This window comes from Lampetra planeri, chromosome 16, assembly GCF_965212315.1.
Source record: "Lampetra planeri chromosome 16, kcLamPlan1.2.h2, whole genome shotgun sequence".
Classification (NCBI taxonomy): domain Eukaryota; kingdom Metazoa; phylum Chordata; class Hyperoartia; order Petromyzontiformes; family Petromyzontidae; genus Lampetra; species Lampetra planeri.
Window position 1 is genome coordinate 9,614,315 of NC_136122.1, and position 12,674 is coordinate 9,626,988.

Below are 12,674 nucleotides of genomic sequence, written 5' to 3' on the forward strand. Positions count from 1 at the left end.
ACGCCCATTTCAAACCTGCGCTTTTGCAGTCACTTCACGCGCCAACCCCTTGGTTGCGGCTCTGCGATCTGCCATTGACATGCTAATCTCTCTTTAACATGCTAATTTTCACCTGGCAGCCCTGTGATTGGTGGAAAACCAACTACCGTCGGGTTGGCTACCCACCACTTAAATTATCATTGGCTGCTGACATTTGGGCTACGCCCATTTCACACCCTTATAAACAGTTTCCTTCGGAAGCTAACCCCCCATTTCCTGAAGACGACCGCTTGTGTTGCGCTCGAAACGTCGTAGTTTTTCGTTATTTTTTGTTGTTTTGTTTGAACCTATCTACGTGACTTTACCGAAAGACCCAAGCATATGCAGAAAGGCAGTAAAATCCAGTCCATTACATGAGCCTCCTCTATAAATGATGAAGTATCAACTTGGTTATCCAAGCTATCCTAGGATTTTGCGATCTGTAGACATAGGCACATAGAATAATGGTATAATAAAATAATGAATGTTGCTGCATTGCTATCTGCTGACCCCCACAGCATATAAACACCGGTCACGCACGGTGTTTGTCCATCGAAGCAGTATCCAGTCTCAACCCTGTTGAGATCCGGCAACATACGTGAATGTTCTGGTCATAAGCCAGAAATATTTAACGTCTCAGAGTAGATGGTGCCTCTGGCTCGTCAGTTCAGCTTCTTGAGCTGCCGCATGTCACGGAAGATTGTGGTTCATGTGAGCCCTCGCCCTTGAACTAGCAAGCCAGACCTCTGGCTGTCAGAAACTTTATTCCCTCCATGATGCCTAATTCAATTCGCGGCCATATGGACGGTTTTGTAGTTGCGCAAAAAGGTATGGTCACCGCGGCGAAGGTACAAAAGAACCTCACGACATTCCATGGGAAGAATAAGAAAAATAATATCTCACAACACCAGAAGAGGGGAGAGCTACATGTAAATGCAGTCCATTGTTATGCTACTGGCCAAAAAAAAAATGTGGATATTTAATGTCCCGGGGAGCCTTACAGATTTCCCAAGAGGGCTACCTCAAAAAGAGAACAATTCTGAGAAAACCGGGACAGGTGGCAACCCTAGTAAAACGTGTGCACAAATACATGTGCTGTCGTGGTGGATTGTAGATAACGTTTTGTCTACTGGGCCTGACTGCTAATGAGATGCCGACAGAGTTTGGCTGCCTCAACAAATGCTGCTGAATAATAATAATTATTTGTCCTGAAGGCTGATGGACTAAAAGGCGAATTTATATGGAGAGACACAACATTGTTATTTATTGTGGAAAAAATGTGCTTTGATATAAACTCGCCAAAACTTCAAGGAGGTAAATCCTTCTTATGGTATGCAGTCCTGTAATTCCTGACTCATGTCCCCGCCGGCAGAAGGGCCTCTACCACAGAGTGTTTGGCCTACTTTTCCACGCCCGCCGGATATCTTGAAATCGGTGGGAGTACTCACACTTTACTCCACCGCATGTGATCGATCTGCAGATCGTCCCAGGCGGGGGAGCGGTGGCGGCGGGGGGGAGTTGAATCAACTTTCAGCAGCAACCTTTCGATGACAAGTCCGGTGCTTGCTGACATCAAACATTCCCTAAAGTGACAACGTCAAATATTCACACGCACGCGTGAATGTGTATACGCATTTAATGAGCCGAAAAGATAACGCAAGTATAAAGACTAACCGTACACATGCCGTAAACATGCGGCCGGTTTTCCAATTATTAACACGTCCTTCCTCTCGCATTGGAACATCCAGTAAATATTTCCAACCAACGGGTTAAATTATAATGATGAAAGTGAGAACGGCGAGCGCTCTGGGACAAAGTTTAAAAGGCCTCTCGCCATTGACTGGCTAAAAGGAAGAAGCCGGTGTGGAGCACGTGACCCAGCCGTATTAGTAACCCCAAGGGACTCTTCTGAGGTTTCAGCATATGAGAGAGAGAGAGAGAAAACCCGCACGCGCTATCTGTGCGAGCGGAGTAATAAAAAGGTCGTTGCACCTGCCTAATGGAGGTGTCCTATTAAATGACTGCAGGGGCTACCTGCCCGCTTTAGAGTGAGGGCGGTGGAATATACTCGGCTAGACAATGAACAAAGATCCATTGCGAGAGGAAACACAAATGTCGCAAAGACAACAACAACAACAGCAGCACTTTGGTCCCGCCAGTTTCTTAATATTTCCTCGTATTTCCATTAAAAAAAAATCTCGTATTTGAGAAATTCTGAATATGGAACAGCGTGGTGAAGTGCAGTGTGGGATATGTCCTCATCCAGCAGTGGAATAACAGCAAGAGCTGTACATCATGTCTGTTCCATTGGTATGTTCTGAATGAAAGCTGTCACTGCCTGTTGTGCTTTTATATTAAGTGATGCAATGTAACGGGACATTCTGTAATGTCTCCATACATCAATTACAGTTATAAATTATACACATTTATTTGGTGATAATTACTATGTTTCTGAACCATGTGTCATGTGCAGTAGTACGCGCCGATTAAACGCTGTCTTCGTTTGTGCAAACAAGAATGGGGAGATGCATAATTGGAAGTACATTGGGAGGCAGACGCGAGAAGAGCACGTGGTTTAAACTAAACTATTTAAAACGTTTTATTTTATTTTACCCGGTAAGGTCCACTGAGCTGCATATCTCTTTTTCAGAAGGCACCTGACCACAAATGATAGCTCAACGAAGTGGCTTATCACGTGGACATTTGTAGCGGCCAAATACACGAAAAGCACGTGCGGCGAAAAGCCGGAGAACATGCAAACTCCAAATATGCAGGCGTCAGGGTTAAATCGCTGCCAGGAAATTAGCCTTTGTTGTGTAGAGTGGTTGACTGAGCCTATTGTTATGTAGAGGTGGTGCGGCTGAAATCGCTTGAAGGGATGAAGGATTAAAGTCCGAGTCCATCGGAGAGATGGAGCGATAAAATCATCTTCTGTGCAGGTGGATTGTTACATCGCAGGCCAGTGGCAGGGTGTCAGCTCGGGGAGGCCTTCATCCAGCAGTGGATTGACCATGGCTGATGATGATGGTGATTGTGATGACTACAATACAACAAAAACATAACGGGATGCATCGGCAGTGGTGTACAATCACATGGGGTGGGGGGGGGGGTGGAATCCCACCACGTTCGTCATTGCCTACGACATGTATGTAATAGGCTGACGATTCTGGCGATGGCACTTGATCAGTTGTAAGGTCGTGTTAATGGAGAATGTGATTATATTTGTAGCGTAGTGGTTAGCGCGCTGCTCTGCGAACCCATCTTGCTTGAGTTCGACTCCCGCTCACGGCCAACACCAGTGGCGATTATTTGTGACCGGTTCTGGGCCTTCCCTAGGTCGACTCAGCCTCAAATGATTACTGTACCTGGTATGATGTGTAAACATCGCTACTGGGGAGACAAAGTCGGTCGGGCGTGGTGCTGGCCACCCACCCCCTCGGGAGCCCTGTCGGCCTTCATAGGTGCTCGCTTACAGCACTTGCCCCAACAGTCTGTTAAGGCTATACGGGGATTTTTTGTATTTATATATTTGTATTAATCTGTGCTTAGAGCAAAGTTAACAAGTGCCGTACCGTACATATAAAACAATAATTATAATGTACGGACACTGCTCTTTATTGTCCCTGTGCTTTGATGTTATCAAGTTTGAAATGTCAAACTTATGTTTGTTGAACCAGGTGAGAAGTCAGAGAGAGAGAGAGAGACCAGGACAATCTTCTCATTTCACAATCCAGGTGCAGGATGTCCGACTCAGTCATCAGCTGTCACTTTGTCATTTCCGTACATTCATGATTTTTACAAGCGGTTGACCAATTACGACAAACCCCATGGGCCGTAATTGTGGCATGTCGAATTTAAAAACGGCGCAAATTGGGGTTGGTCCTCTGCGGATTAGGATTTAGAGTAACGTTGTCCTGTCGCAGCAAGTGACAGATTCCTCCCTATAATGTGGAATATTGATCAGCTTAGCACCTTATTCTCATAGTCGCTGCCACGCACTGGCTCAGCCACTCATGGCTGGAGCCTGAGGCTCAGCTCACAAGCAACTCTGCACATCGCCAGCTCAACATTAAGCAAATGAGTTGGGTCCTGCGCGCTTGAGTGAGGGTCAGAGGTCGCAAACGGGTTTTGATTCCTTATCCGTACCCGTACCCGGCCGAACCAGGGTCGCAAACGGGTACCCGTACCTGGCCGGGTACGGGTAGCCGGGTATCGGGTAGGGTACGGGTATCGGGTACCCGGTTGCGACCTCTGGTGAGGGTCAAGCCTCAGCCACTGCCAATTCAAGCCTTGGAATTGCAATGCAGTGGCGGGTGGTGGCTTAGGGGCCGTCCATAAATGACGTCACGCGATTTTGGACCATTTAGGCCATGCCCAAGTAAAATATCCAGGAACGGGAGTGTGTTATGGTAAAGATACACTTAACGATTTTCTAAATCATCTCAATGCACAGAACCCGGCCATTCAGTTCACCATGGAAATGGAGGTGAATAACACACTCCCGTTCCTGGATATTTTACTTGGGCATGGCCTAAATGGTAAAATAACACACAGCGTTTACAGAAAGCAAACGCACACTGATGCCTATCTGAATGCGAAATCGCATCATCACCGAGCTCAGAAATCCTCTTTAATCAAGACGCTCATACATCGGGCTAAAACAGTGTCAGATGATGAAAGTCTAGTGAGAGAGATTAAACATGTTAAAGAAGCACTAAGACAGAATGGCTACAATAATGCTCAAATTAACAGAGCACTAAATGCCAAATCACGATCGCAAAGCAACACTGCTGAAAGCGATCAGATTATTAAAACAATAAAAATACCATTTATCTCAGGAGTAACTGACAAATTAGCCCGTGTTTTGCAAAAGCAAAACATTACAGTAAGATTTGGTACAGTACACAAAATTCAACAACTAGTAACGTGCACTAAAGACGAATTACCTAAATTATCAACAGAAGGTGTATATCGGATTAATTGTGTATGTGGCAGATGCTATATTGGACAGACAGGGCGTAAAGTTAGTGTAAGACTAAAAGAACACCAGAGAAATATTAAACTATCGCAAACACAACTGTCGGCAGTGGCAGAACATGCTTGCCAACAGGGACACTCAATTGATTTTGACAACGTTGAAGTGTTGTGTAAAACTAGTTACTACTGGCAAAGACTAATTAGAGAATCCATTGAGATTGAGAGAAACAGAAATAACTTTAATCGCTCAGACAGCTACAGGCTTAGTGCGGCCTGGAAGCGTATTATTAAATAAGATGCATTACAATTCCTTACAAGGGAAACAAGCACTAACTGATTATTAATGTAGCATAATCACAATAGAACACATTCCAAATGATTACTAATCTACAACTCGCATCGTAACAATAGCCTTATTACTAATCAAGTATATAATTACAATAACCCCCCCTCAAATCTTTGCACCTGATGAGTTAATGAGTTAATGATGACGTCACCCTGCTGCTGCTCTATATAAGAACGGGAGACACAGCAGAGCCTCACCATTCTGGCGAATTGCCCGATGATGCTGGATGCAATTACCAGCGAAACGTCGTACTCAAATTGTAAATGTTGTGGTTTCACGCTTCAACACACCGGTGGGCTAAAGCAGTGAACTATTTGTCTTTTGTCAACGTGACACTTTTTTTACTAATTGGCCGTGTCGGGTGGTGGAGGGTTACGACACATTTATAAATAACGCGATCTAAACCCAAAAATCGTTGATTATGAACAATATTGGTCGCGAAAGCCTACGTGTTAAACTGTACAGCATCGTACCTCGTACGCTGCTGCTTTTGCCTGCCGCGCGAAATTTAAAATATTTAACAATTTTGTCGTATGGCTATCGCCATCGTAAGATCGAAATATCGTAAGTCGGACCGTCGTAACTCAGGGAACTATCTGTACATTGTTGACGATGGTGCTGGTGGTCCGTGTGGATTTGCCCCGAGTCTCACGTTCGCTGTGCGGTGTTGCACTGCCGCCTTGTGGTGTAAAATGTGTTTCGCGCTTAGCTCACGAGAAAACAAAAATCACCATCACAACATGTTTGTAAAATGACAGCAGTGTATTGGAGTTTTCATTGTAGTTTTAATCTGTATTTTATTTCAAAGTCTTTATGGAACGGTACATGCATAAAAAAATGCTATTTGAGTTATTCCGCTCGTGTTTTAATTGTTAGATATCGTATTGGTTTTTTTTTTATCACATAAGCAGGCGGCTTGCCGGACTTTTCCACGAGCCGGGTCTTGGTTACCACCTGTTAATCTGGGTAGCCGGGTGTCTACTGTAGCAAGGTTGCGACGATATAATGTTTCGCGATACAATAAGCATTTTTCACGATATCAAAATTATCGCATCATCACGAACGTCATCTGTCCCCATCCCATCGGCTCATTCGTGACGATGGGACCGAACACATTGCAGCATCATCCATTTATTTAGCCAGTGTTAGTTTGCAAACATTTCACTAAGTGTATTTTATAATTGTATTGTACATTTTTTTCTGCCTTTATTTACAAGTACGAATGAAGCTTTACTTAAATGTGGCCGTAGTTCACGCAACACAAGCCTACCACGAATATGTCAATCAATACAACTTTCAAATCGACAACAGAGTGCTTATCAATGGAATGTCATGGTCATCCAATAAATAATCAAACAATAAAATGCATTATGAATTATTATTTGGTTCTTTCGGTTAAGTCACGTCTAAAGATAAAATAATAAATTAAATTAAATAATAGAATACGACGTTTCGATTGCAACACAAGCAATCATCATCAGGTATAATGAAATAGCGACATAAAATCTGACCAGAAAACTATAGACAGACATATTAGCAGACAGATATCACCAAGATACATAGCGGGAGCAACACAGGTAACAGAGAGGGGTGATCGTCTCTGTGGGGTAGCCTTAAATAGACAGGGGGGGGGCGGAGGCAGAGAGAAGGAAGGGGGGTTAGAGAAAAAATTAGCAAATCAATGAGTGGTCAACAGACGTGGTGTTGCACGGCAAGTAAGCCTGAAAATCAGGAGGACACACTAAAATTAAATAACCTAGTAAAATATCGAAATGTAATGTAATACAACACAGAGGGTCTGTCAACACACAATTAACGCATAGCCTGGTTGATTACGTATTTCAAAGATTGCTAAGTTAGAATTTAAGTGTGACCATTCTAAAGAAGACACAGGCAGAGAAAACAAGTCGCCAGAGAGAGAGAAAAAATATAAGCTTAAAACTTCCCCGTAGAAGTGGTTCAATCTTAATTTTAGAACTTTCGTGACTGCAGGAATTATTATTTGGTTCTTTCGGTTAAGTCACGTCTAAAGATAAAATAATAAATTAAATTAAATAATAGAATACGACGTTTAATTCAATTTATTATTTTATCTTTAGACGTGACTTAACCGAAAGAACCAAATAATAATTCCTGCAGTCACGAAAGTTCTAAAATTAAGATTGAACCACTTCTACGGGGAAGTTTTAAGCTTATCTTTTTTCTCTCTCTCTGGCGACTTGTTTTCTCTGCCTGTGTCTTCTTTAGAATGTTCACACTTAAATTCTAACTTAGCAATCTTTGAAATACGTAATCAACCAGGCGATGCGTTAATTGTGTGTTGACCGACCCTCTGTGTTGTATTACATTACATTTCGATATTTTACTAGGTTATTTAATTTTAGTGTGTCCTCCTGATTTTCAGGCTTACTTGCCGTGCAGCACCACGTCTGTTGACCACTCATTGATATGCAAATTTTTTCTCTAATCCCCCTTCCTTCTCTCTGCCTCCGCCCCCCCCCCTGTCTATTTAAGGCCACCCCACAGAGACGATCACCCCTCTCTGTTACCTGTGTTGCTCCCGCTATGTATCTTGGTGATATCTGTCTGCTAATATGTCTGTCTATAGTTTTCTGGTTAGATTTTATGTCGCTATTTCATTATACCTGATGATGACTGCTTGTGTTGCAATCGAAACGTCGTATTCTATTATTTAATTTAATTTATTATTTTATCTTTAGACGTGACTTAACCGAAAGAACCAAATAATAATTCCTGCAGTCACGAAAGTTCTAAAATTAAGATTGCATTATGAATGTTTACATAGAGGGTCACCACCTGTCCTGCTGGGCCCAATGGTCATTCTCTTGATGAGCTCTTGTTGAGGAAGTTGCTGTTCAGGGAAATCTCTGAGTCTTCCAGGCGACATTAAAAGTCCAGGTTTTGTCAGCTGCACAAAAACCACTAAATGATCCATCATGCGTCGCTATTCCCTTTACCGGCACGACGAGACTTTCATCTTCCCGTGATACGTCCGTTTTTTTATTATTAATTTAGAGCTCAAAGGTGGAAACTCTGTAATGTGCATGCTGATTTTGGCATAGGCATGATGTTACAGTGTCCATCATTTGTCAAGTGCGTTACAACGCGACATTTTGTAACCCGAACGCTCGCAAATCGAGGGATACCTGCACAATGCATTCTAAATGGTAAGACAACAATGCGCAAACATGGCATCGTCTATCTCAGACTGTGAAGGTCGTAAAATGACTCCCGGTGGTTACCGTGCACTTCATATACCCGAAACATAGCACATTTATTGAAACCTCGTATAAACACAAGCGGTATTATGGCAGTGTGCAAAGTTTAACTGTGAGGTTTTACGAAGGAGATGCAATTTGCGAGGCATCGTTGAAAGGTCAAATGTGTTTTTTAACATCTTTGTAAGGACACGCTGTAATCGCGCCACCGGTGTTTCACACTATTTAGCTCCATCAACGAAGAGGATATTAATCACCTGCCAAAATTACAACTTATTCAAACCGATTTCCCGCTCAGTTGGTTCAGTTTCAGTTCCATTTATTAGGTGTAACCCTGCGAGCCATGTGGCTCTTGACTTGGGCGAGGCAGTGGTGTAAATTCCACACTCCTTTGGGGGGCTGGGCGCGGTGAGTTGGCGGGCGTGGGAATCCACCCATAGGACAACCACTCGCCCAAAAATTACCACTTGTTTTTTTATCAACACCAGAAGAATCGTGGGCTAATTTAAACTCACGACCAGGATTTGAATTTGCAACATTCCGAATATAAGCCGCTCACTCTATCGAGTTAACAACACTGCATTGCACGCACACAATTTTCAGACTTATCCAGATCACCAGCTCAAAAGAACTGAATTCGTGGCCACTTTGTCATTTAGGGCCCACCCACTCGCAGGGTTGAGAGAACGTGGCCGTCAAATTCTATTTGTTTCTAGCCGCTCGCGCTACCACCGAGGGGCCTGATACATGGTTAACTTCATCACAGCTTTGGGGTTTAATCCTCACGTTAAAAAAACATGGGCCCGTTCACTTGTTGGCAAATGTTCCTTTGTCCACTGGAGCTTGTTCAAAGAGCCTGCCAATATTCATCCCTAACATGAACAATGGGGGAAAATTGCCAAATTGATGTGTTTCGGACAATCTACGTGTTTAATGAAACGGCACACGTCATGGGTTTTATAATGGGGCACTGCTGTGATGTAACCACCAGCACACCGGACTTAAAATCTGGAGATCGCCGCTTCAATATCCTAGTGCCGCAGATGACACAATGGTGTTAAGTTTTTTTAAAATTGTTCTTTATATTACAACTCAACGCGAGCCTGACAGAAAGCGCCGATCGCCGAATGGAAGGGGGGGGGGAACAAAAAGTTCCACGAACAGTGGCCCCCGAGTTCGGTGGCAACAGGGCCCCAAATGAAGGGGGGGGGGGGGGGTGATGGGCTCACTGCACGGTGTAAGTTTCTTAAACCCACCCACCTTTGTTCACCCAGAAGTCTATAAGGGACTCCTCTACTTACGAACACTCGACTTACGAACTTTCAGAGATACGAACAAACTTACATTTCTATTTAAAGCTTTCGTAACTGCAGGGATTCCTCTTCTTGGTTCTTTCAGTAAAGTCACGTAGAAGGGAAATGAACGTCATTCAGACGTTGTCTTTCCGACAGACCTGTTCTTCACCTGAGGACGGCTGCTTGCGTTGTGGCCGAAACTTCGTGAGAATTGTATTTTATTATGTTTTATTTTTATTATTTTATTATTTCCCTTCTACGTGACTTTACCGAAAGAACCAAGAAGACGAACAAACTTGTCCGTATGTCCACACCAGTTGGCTGTTTGGACCGATAATCGTAAGTTCAGCCGCCACGCAATAGATGGCGGTGGTGGCATCTACATCTGCAGAACATGAAGAACCAGTGGCATCTACATCTGCAGGAGATTATACAACTTTTAAAGCCATTCCCCGTGCTTAGTGTACATGCCGTACAACATATTTAGAATCGACATTATTAAAGTTGGACTTGCGAACAAATCGACTTACCAACAGACCTCTGGAACCTAACTCGTTCGTAAGTAGAGGAGTCCCTGTATCGGTACACCACAGTTAGTCGATGAAGGCAGGTCACGCGAGATGTGGTGAAATATGGGGTCCTCCCACCACCTCTTCCAAGGCGTCTGGTAAGCTTGGAAGAAAATATCAAGTCAAATACCCTCTGGAGTGCCTAGCGCAAGCTCCTTCGATGGAGGCCTTTCTGCCAGCAGTGACATGAGCGAGCAATTTCAGGGCTGCACCTTTACCTTTTATGCCATATATTTAGAGATAGGCCTCGGCAAGGTAAGGTAATTTACCCTTTTTACCAGGTAAAAGGGTAAAGGTGTCGACATGCCAAGGGGTAAGGTAAAAGGTTGGGTAAAGGTAGCGCGGAAGAATTACCCGGTAAATACTGTTTACCGCTCGCTCCGTGGCGCAGTCCGTGGCCTCCATTTAAAATATGAATCATCGAGAGTATTCTATATGAAGAAAGCGCTCTACCTAGCATTAACCTGTTGTAAACCTTCTTCATGTGTAGTACCCCAGTAATTACCTTGTAATCGGGTAATTTGTATGGGGTGAGGGTAAAAGGTAGGGTAAAGGTAGGCTCGTTGCTTTTACCTTTTACCTTACCTTGCCGAGGCCTATTTAGAGATAAAAAAATATATAGTAATGCACAGGGTGCCCATTAAGTTATATCCATTAATAATTAAACTACGTCGATCATATACAACACACACAGAAACTTTGTAGTATGACGATGTTATATAGATTTTAATGTTATGTCAGTTCCAGTGGAAGGTTCATCTGTTTGTAAAATTACATCATTTAATGCCAGGTCAACCTTTCTATACATTTTCACGTTAAATATAGTAGATGCAAATTAAGAGAACACTGTATAAGGCATCCGCGAAAGTATAATCAGTTGGAGAATTCTACTTGCGAAATGATGGCAATATTTCTCGTGTGCAATTAACATTTTTTACCAACTATCCTGGGTGATCTTTAACATTTCACGACTGAAGCATTCGAAAAAAACAATCACAAAAGCGATGCTGGTGAACGTCGGGGACTTTCTCAAATCTCTATCTGATTACAGCAGCGGCATCACTATTATTATTACACTTGAGTAACCGTGATTTTTTTTTTAGAAGGTTCCTGCCATGTTACATTTCAATTCGGTCATTTAAAGGTTATTTGTGAAATTTGGCAAAACTGGATCATGGCGCTGGCATACACAATGGCATCACAGGAGCATTAACGTCCACTGTGAAACAAACGGCGCGTGGTATTTTTACGATGAATACACTTTTTATTTTACTAGATGAAGCTCAACTCAACTATTTATCTCATTTTTCGATTTAAAGCTTTCGTGACTGCAGGGATTCATCTTCTTGGTTCTTCACCTGAGGACGACTGCTTGCGTCGTGGCCGAAACGTCGTGAGAATTGTATTTTACTATGTTATATTTTTATTATTTTATTATTTCCCTTCTACGTGACTTTACCGAAAGAACCAAGAAGATATTTAGCTCATTTTTCAGAAGCAACCTGGCCACAAATGATAGCTCACCGAAGTGGGTTATCATCATGTGGGAATTTATAGCAGCCAAATACTCTTCAGCGCACGTTTACAAATGCAGAGGGCAAAACCGGAGGGCCCGGAGAAAAATCCAGGTGACCACGGGGAGAACGTGCAAACTCCAAATATAGAGGCATCGTTAGGGTCGGTATCGAACCCATGACCTGCTGTATACCAGGCGAGGTAGTTAACATCTCGCCACCGCGGCACTGTGGGGCTGCCGCTAGATTTGAACCGTGAACCTCTGCAACGAGCGGCGAACGAGTCACCGCGCACGGTGGACATACATAGAAGTTGAAGGAGGTTGACCCTCTCATGCATCATGCTCATTGTGGTGGACTAGGAATGCTCTTCAATTATATTAAACGTTTTCAACACATCTGTGGCGTTAATTTGACTCTTAAATTTACTTTCAACGAAAAATGCAAACATTTTGGTTTTAATGAGTCATGCATGAGATAATTATCTTATCTTATATGGATATAAGTAGCGCCTTATCCCAAAGCGCTTGACAACAATCATACAATTGTACATACGATGACAGTGGTTGAGATAAAGAGTGGGTTATTAAAAGTGGTGGTGTCATCATGGTGACAGGAGCACAGGTGGGAGTGGTTGGGGTAGTGATAGGGGTTGGGGTAGTGATAGGGGTTGGGTAGTGATAAGGGTTGGGGTAGTGATAGGGGTTGGGGTAGTG